The sequence below is a fragment of the Cololabis saira genome, chromosome 19, assembly GCF_033807715.1.
Source record: "Cololabis saira isolate AMF1-May2022 chromosome 19, fColSai1.1, whole genome shotgun sequence".
Classification (NCBI taxonomy): domain Eukaryota; kingdom Metazoa; phylum Chordata; class Actinopteri; order Beloniformes; family Belonidae; genus Cololabis; species Cololabis saira.
The window spans coordinates 36,435,180-36,444,070 of NC_084605.1; positions in this window are offsets into that span (position 1 = coordinate 36,435,180).

An 8,891-nucleotide genomic window follows, 5' to 3' on the forward strand; every position below is an offset into this window, starting at 1 on the left:
TGCTCAGTGACTGCAAGATGCTCTTTATAAGGGGACGGCATGTAATGAGACCCTCTGCAGCAGTGGGTTTCATGCTCTCATCCAACAGGTCATTCATATGACATTGCAGTTGCACAATGGTTGGAGCCAGGTACCCAAGATAGATGTTCTTCTCTGCTTGGAGGACGTTAAGTGAAAGTGCCAAAGGCCTCATCACATCCACAAACTTGTGTATGAAGTTGACTTCTTCTGGCGAGAATCGACGAAAGCCAAAGTCATCACTCACAGTGTGCAGGATCAGCTCGTCATGTAGGGGAGTGGCATCATTCGCAGACGTGACCTCACCCACATTCATTTCAGCCTTGGTAGTTAGTGTTGCAATGCGAGACAGTCGCTCCATGGCAAGAAATACAGAGTTCCATCTGGTGTCATTTGGCACGACAAAACCAATCCCAAGCTTTTCCTCTACAGTATCAGAAGCCTTTGGACTCCGCTTAACCCTGTTCCACAGAGCAGACGCTTTCGCAAAAACAGCCCTCGACATTGCTTTGTAGCGTTTTTCAGTTACTTTTTCAGTATCCTTGGCCACTAAATTCAAGGTGTGAGCCATGCACCTTCTGTGAGGGGGGAGAGAGGGATGATCCAGATCTGAGAGAGGCTCAGGCTCCATCTGGTCATCTTCATCTGAGCTGTCACTGGCGGCAGCAAAGGCTGACTCTGGTTCATTGTCATCCTCACGTTCAGTTTCATCAACTGTCTCTGGCTCTTCAGCATCAATAGCAACATCCATCCCAAAACAGTTGAACGCCTTGACAAAGTTTGAAGCGTTGTCTGTTACTGTACACACAACCTTGTTGTGGATTTTGAATTCTTTGTTAACATCTGACAATACTTTTGCCAATACATCATGTGTATGTGCTCCTTTAATCCGCCGGCATGCCAGTACTGCAGAGTGTCTTTCAGAAACATCAGTTTTGTTTAGCCAGTGGATAGTGATGCCCATAAATGACTTATTCACAGCTGACCAGCAATCTGCTGTTGTGCACACAGCATCCACCTCAGAGAGTTCAGCCTTAAGTTCACATATGTTTTCTTTGTATTTCTTGCTTAACAGTGTCTGTACTTTTTTTCTTGATGGCACTTTTTTGGATGGCTGCAACCCCTTAATTAAGTTTATGAAAGCTGGCCTTTCCACTTTACTCAAAGGCTGCAGGTCTCCAATGATGTACTGCAAAACCAGGTTGTCCAGCTGCGGCTGGGAGACAGAGGAAACGGAGCCCCTACTGAATGATGTTAATGGCATTTGGGTGGTAACGTGGCTCGCCGTTGTCGTGTTTTTCTTATTCCCTCGCACATACCTTGAAAGGCTAGCCGGGTGCTTTAGCTCAATGTGCCGTTTTAGGTTTGCTGTCGACGTCGTGGATGTCCGGATTGTCTTCTTCAAACCAGGTGGGCAAAGTTTACAGAGAAACGTGAGATTTTTACTGCCTGAATCAAGGTCAGTACTGACTTTTTCATAAAATTCGTTCAAATGGTCATACGCCGTAGAGTCCATGGATGTATCATGTATAAAGCCGCAAAGTTTTCTGTCTTCGTCCATGCTCCCGCTGCTCAGTGTTTTGATGACGTATTTGTCAGCGCGACAGGTATGACAGTGGTTGCCAGATTGGGTGGTTTTTCCGCTACATATTAAGGCTGTTTACGGCGAGTTTTAGCTGGGTTTCCACCTGGAAGGCTCTAAGGAAATCTGGCAACCTCTTGAATGAAGTTAACTGTGAAAGAACGCCGTTCACACACACCAGAATGAACGCGTTCGCGTTCACGTTCATCAAGCGGAATTACAGTACGTTCAGTTCACGTTCACCCAAAATATGAACGAGTTCATGAACGATCGTTCATTGAACGCGTTCAGGCACAACACTGGCTACGGCGTAGGGTACGCGGCGACGCACACACTACGCCGTAGCCTACGGCGTAAGGTGTGCGTCGATTTAACGCGGAACCATAAGGCGGACGGGAAGGAAGGGGGGCGCGTGAATATACCGAGAAGGAGCCGCAGCTCCCGGGAGAGTTGCGCCGCAGAGGCGGGCCGGAAGGCTGGAGGAACCACCGTCGCGTCGAGTACCGAAGAGGACTGAAGCCTGAATTATGGTTCCGCGTTAAATCGACGCAGAGCCTCGCCGTAGGGTACGGGCCCTGCGTTGGTGTAACGCTGAACTATAAATCAGCCTTGAGCGGCAGCCGACGCATGTCCATGCGCACCATTCTTTGATTCCACCCCTTCTAAGGTGGTTTTGGCATTTAAAAGTTCAAAAGTCTCATCTTTTATCAGCTGGGGTTGCTTAATGTTGTCACTGCATTCTACAGGCTGGGGGTGAACCTGTCAGCGGGGCCAGAGGGGTACAGCAGCAGTGATGAGCAAAGGGAGAAATTAAAATGGGGTAAAGGAAACAAACGCTAAAGGGGTCAGAATAATATCACCATTATTTAGAGTTGTAAGCAAAATCTTGGATTCTTCATTTCTTTGCAATCCTTTTGAAAATAATTTTGTACTTTGAATTTTGTACTTTGTTCTTTGTACTTTTTACTTTTTACTTTTGTACTTAAGTACATTTTACACCATGTACTTTTGGTACTTTATTATATTTAAGTTGAGGTACTTTTATACTTTTACTTAAGTAATGTTCTTAATGGGTACTTTTTACTTTTACTTAAGTAATTTTCAAGCAGAAAATTTGTACTTTTACTTAAGTACAATATTTTTGTACTTTTTCCACCTCTGCTGAGGGAGAACACAGTTTCACCAAGAGTGGAAAGCAGCGCCTGGCAAGTTATGCCACAGTTTGCAGATGTATTGTTGACGCGTGGGCTAACGTGTCTGCTGGGACTATTTTGCGAGCTTTTGCAAAAGCCGGCAAGTCCGAGGCGCCGCATGACACGGAAAGAGACTCTGACAGCGAGGAAATTGGGACTGGCACAGCTGATTTAGCGGAGCTCTTTAATGCAGAAACAGAGGATGAGGACTTTGAGGGTTTGATTAATGTAAAAACTGAAATAAAGTAGCCTACAATCAAACAAAGTTTTGTTCCCGCTCTATTTTTAAATACGCACACTCGTGTGCTTGTGTGTGTGTTCTGCGGCGCGCGTGTGTGTGTGTAAACGGCGCCTTTAGGTTCGGTGCGCCGTGTGTGTGTTTTAAATACAGAAATTACACAAAACTGAGGGTGCGCCTTTCCACACGGCGCCCGTATGGTCGCGAAAATACGGTTTATATATGAAAGCCAAACATTTAGCTATGAATCTTACCTGTCCAGGAGAAAATCAGCAACGTTGGCGTCTGTCTTCAAATTCTTCTCCGCTTTCAGCCGTCTCCATCTATCAAAAGCATCTCCTATACAAATCCTTATTTTATTTCGGACCTTGTCACGACGTAACTCGGATTCATAACGAGGTCTTTTAGGTTTTGGAAAGCTAGACATTTTTTCATCCAACACGTCCGTAGCGGCTGCTGCGATAATTAGAGCCGAGCTGGCAACCCGCATGCCGAAACAATACTGACTTGGTGATTGGGAGATAGGTGGAGGGTGGAGCTTCAGAAACAATACTGACTTGGTGATTGGGAGATAGGTGGAGGGTGGAGCTTCAGAAACAATACTGACTTGGTGATTGGGAGATAGGTGGAGGGTGGAGCTTCAGAAACAATACTGACTTGGTGATTGGGAGATAGGTGGAGGGTGGAGCTTCAGAAACAATACTGACTTGGTGATTGGGAGATAGGTGGAGGGTGGAGCTTCAGAAACAATACTGACTTGGTGATTGGGAGATAGGTGGAGGGTGGAGCTTCAGAAACATTACTGACTTGGTGATTGGCAGATAGGTGGAGGGTGGAGCTTCAGGCCAAAACAAAAAATGACAACATAAACATCAGTTGAGGGCTGCAACTCCTCTTTTTTTTTTTTTTTTTTTTAAATATTTTTATCCCGGTTTTTTCCCATTTTTACCACCCCGTGCTCCTACCTACTGACAGTCCTGGGCATTGCCATCCTTTACCAACCCCGGGAGGGCCCGGCACTGAGCTCAGGTCTCCTCCTTAACCTGAGGAGTGAGCAGGCCGCATCTTTTCACCAGACAGGGTGGGGTTTCTCCGGCCGGACGTAGCGCGTGGAAGGATCACGTTATTCTGGCCGGATCCTCCCCACCCCATCTGGCGCCCCGGTCGGCCAGAGGGGGCATGTGTAGCCCAGGACTGTGTGCATGTTTTTGTGAGGGTAGCTCCCATTAGCTACCCAAGAGAACACGGGGAGAACATGCAAACTCCACACAGAAAGGCCCTTTCACCAACCCCACCCAGGGTGTGGTGCTGAAGTCATGGGGGAACTAACACGCACTTCAGCACCCACAGCGTCCTCCGGCGGGAATCGAACCCAGGACCTTCTTGCTGTGAGACAGCTGCACTACCAGCTGCGCCACCGTGCCCCCCTACTCCTCTTTTTAAACTGGAATATCCTGGCTTGAGTGCTGTTGTCAGTGACATAAGTATTTGAAATGAACATGATTTTTAAATGTCTGTTGACATATCGGGGTCATTTTATGATTCGTTTTATTATTGCTCTTACATACAGCTCCTTTAAGGAAACCCTGCCTTTGACCCTTTTAGGGCTGGGATATGCTAAAAATTAATTAGTGTTGTTGAATGTATTGTCCACCTAAAAGAAAAAAAAGAGTAACATTGGAATCACAAAGTAAATGGAAAAAGGGATTGTTTAGTTCAGTCAGAGGTTCATCATTGTCGACTTTGTGGTTCATTTAGCTCTGCTGCTTTGGAGTAATGTGCAATTCATTGGTTGGCTTTTTAAAAAACACCATAAAAACTTTAAATTTAGTCCTAGCAAATGTCCCCCCAAGATTAATTTTAAAAAGAAAAGCCAAATATATAAATGTAAATATGTAAAATTCTAGGTTTACAAGATCTATTTCTTTCTGTGAAATAAAGATCTCTCTCTCTCTCTCTCTCTCTCTCTCTCTCCCGCTCTGTAAAAAAAACATTGTATTGTATCTGATACCTGCCCAAATCAAGGACGGACTCAACAAAATGAGTGTGCCAGTTTCTTAGTAGTTACTCCATTGATCAAATCAGAATAATCAGATCAATCAAGTAATCAAATTTAAAGATTTCCCCAACTGATTGAGCACAATGTTGCATAAGAAACAACAGAACCTCCGCAGAACAAGCAATCAGATTAAGTCCTTCCCAAACACAATTTGTCTATTGTTAATGAAAATTAATGTAAGCTGCTCCCACACACTGTTTCACCGGAAGGAAAATGAAGATGCTGAAGATGAAAGTTCAGCCGATGACTTCAACACACTTCTCCATTGGCAGTGTTTAATAGGCAATAAAACCTTATTTCCACTTTTGTCTTTTGGACTTTAGGTTATTGTTCGCCAGTCCCACGTCAAAAATCTAGACCAGCTATTAACCACAACTGTGAAATGCCTATTGAATTTTTCATTTTTACTTATTGTGTTGTATTACTCTGGCCAAGTCATTCCATCTCTTAGCATGAATTAAAAGCCATAAAATTGACTAATGTGGAGAAGGTAGCAAAACTCTAAGAGCCATATTTATTCATCCTTTTACAAAAGCTTTTATTGCATACAAAAACAAAAAAGAAGCCCAGTTGATGCTTGGACTAGATGTGTGGTTGTTGTGAGGAGGAATTGCTGAAGGAGTGTAAGATAGTGGAGGTGGGGGAATTTGCAACTACGGGTTTGATTTACTTTTTTGCAGTTGGGTTTTCTTTGTCCACATTTTCATCTGCATTGTTTCTGGTCCCAAGGTCACACAAGTGTAGCATTATTTAGATGGTTAGCTCATATCCAGTAATACAAAATATAAAAAAATCTGTGCGGCAGATGGACTTCCTCGTATCTACCAGTGACCGCTTCATATTCATTTACATCAATCCATATACAGTTTTACTAATTGTTTGTACTCTGTGTTTTAGGGTTTTAGTGTGTGTTTTTCAATGTTTTTATATATGCCATCAACCTGCCAGGGACTGCAGATGTAAATTAGCCTGTATGGCTAAATCTGGCACATTTACATGATGGACTCAAGTGCTCATGTCAATCAATGTGCGTTGTCCCTTTTAAATAAATAATTAAATAAAAATAAAAACATCTATTTTTGTGTCTCAAGTCTTCAGCACATTCCAAAACAAGATGGAACAGTAAATTATTTCTTTACTATTTTTCTAATGTTGCTTTTCCTTCTCACAACACTTACACTCAAGAATTGTGGATACTATAATGAGGGGGTTGTTATTGCGAGTTGTTATTTTCTCCAATTGTTCGAGCACACACGTCTTAAGGTGGGCGAGAAAGCAGGGCCATTGTTGCATTGTTGCTTTTTAAATTCTCCTCACACTCTGCATTGGGTACCAGCTCAGGACTGCAGGCACGCCAGTCCAATATCTGTACTCTCTTCCTCAGCCTTTAAACTGTTTGTGCTTAAATTGTTTTTAAATTGTTGTTGTGTGCTTTTCTGCATTATTGCTGCCACAACAGAGGTTAACATGACCTCCACCCAGGGCACTGGCACCACCCATGCAGTTTGCTTTTTGATAAAACACTGGGCTAGATGGATAAAGGTCTGTGTTCAAGCACGAATCCTGAAACTTGGAAAGAACTGGTTCACGTTGGAATATGTGACACCCCCCCCCCCCCCCCCCTCCCCCCCCTCTCTGACACATCTGACATCAGGCTGTAATGAAAGTGATGTGACAAGACACTTATGTGTATGTATCTGTGTCACTAACTGAAAAACGTATCACGATACTAATAACGGACTTGTCAACCACTGGCAGTGACAGAACAGGAAGAAGTCGTTCAGCAAACATCCTGTGTCTCGACTGGCACAGATTTGCTGATATTCAGCTCAGCTTTGATAAAGCTGATGTGATCTTTTGACATGAGCGAAAGATCACATCAGTAAATCAGGAGAAATGTGACATCAGAGCACAGACCAATAGGAAATATTATTTCCATTACATGGCTATTGTTGTAGGTACTTGCAAGTCAATTTAATGCAGTTCAGCTTTATATTTATTTATTTATAGTGCCAAATCATTCAAATGCTTTCACAAGGCACTTCAATGCAATACAGTCCAACGTATTCTAAATGAGTCTAATTAATACAAAGCCAATAAAATAACAATAACTATTGCTTTGCGAAAGAAACTAACAGATGGCATCAACATTTTTCTTGAATACAATTCTCCATCCTTAGCAAACACCAGGCAGCTGTGGAGAGGAAAAACTCCCCTTTAACAGGAAGAAACCTCTGGCAGAACCAGACAAAGAGGGAGAGATCAGCAACAACAACACATCAAGAGAACTTGCTGGGAAGAAGGAATGCAGGTTAATATTAACAACAATGATGCCATTAGAGATGGAGTAGAAGAGAACAGGGTGAGGAGTTTAGTTTATTAAAGGTAGGCCTATAGTGTGTAATCGTATTCAAAAACATTTATTGTTATACTGGGTGAAATGGTCCTTCAATCTTGAGAGTAGCCAGTGAATAATGTGTTCAGAAAAAGGAAAGAAAAAAATCCGACCTCTCTGACAGCTTTAATCCTGTAAAAACTCTGACCAATCTGTTTTTTGCGCACCGAGTGGCACGGATTGGTCAGAGGACCAGAGGATTGGCAGGGGGGAAAGAACCAATCAGATGCCTTCATTTTAAGTCCCACCCACGCCCTCCTCCGTCGCATGCGCGCACTTGTCACGTCGAAAATCTTGCCGGAAAACTTCACACACTCGAGTCACGTTTGCTGAAGAATGGCACAAAAAACGAGAAAACGCAGCCAAAAATACCAGCTCTCCAGTATGGGGGTCCATGGGGGTTGGAGGCGTCTCCATCCCGGCGACGGCGGAGAGCGCCGGTGCAGGTGGCGGTGCACTGCGGTGCCGTGCAGGCTCTGGAGCCACGGCTACGTTGTAGGGTACGGCGTAGCCTACGGCGTAGGGTACGCGGAGACGCGCACCATTCTGCGTTGGTGTAACGCGGAACCATAAATCAGACTTCAGTGTGTGCTTTTCTGAACTTCATTTTGCTGGGACGTCGGGTCCCTCCGCCGAGACACAACTTTTGCGGTATGCGTTCATTGTTGTGTCTAAAAATGATGCGTAGTGCCCACCCAATCAGAAACGGTAGAGATATTCTGTGATATTTTTTTATATTTATAAAAAAATAAAATTATAAAAAAATAAAGGATCCCCATAACTTTGATTGGGTGGGCAGGACGCACGTTTGGGTGGGCACAGCCCACCCCTGCCCTCCCTTAAAACCGGCCTCGCTTACAGGTGAATGAGACATGGGGTAGTTTTGTTGAAAATGTGCTGTCCAAAATGTCCTGGATCACTCGATTCCTGCAAATGCGCGTTCCCCAAAGTTTGTGGGGGCGTGGCTTTGGACGGAGCGCTGACGGGAGGGGGAGGAGGGGGCGGGGCTTAGAGGAGGTGCCACTTTCAAATCTTGCTAGCTCTCCAACATTACTGAGTCTAGGGCTATAGCAGCAGAACTAAGGGATGTTTTAGGGTAACGGAGCCATCCCTTATTATAATATTGATAAAAAATAAGATTTTTTTTGCTTAATTTTAAGGGTAGCGAAAGGTGTCTGCTACCAGACACAAACTGGTAACTGATGGCCTGATATTTGAAGGCTCTACCTCCCATTTTACTTTAAGAAACTCAAGGAACCACAAGTAAATCTGCTTTCTGAGATTGAAGTGCTTGGAAAACATGGAACTATGATCTCTTTAAGATATGATGGAGCTTGGCCATTCGGATCTTTATATGTGCTGAGAAGAATTTTATATTCCACTCCGGATTTTATAGGCAGCCAATG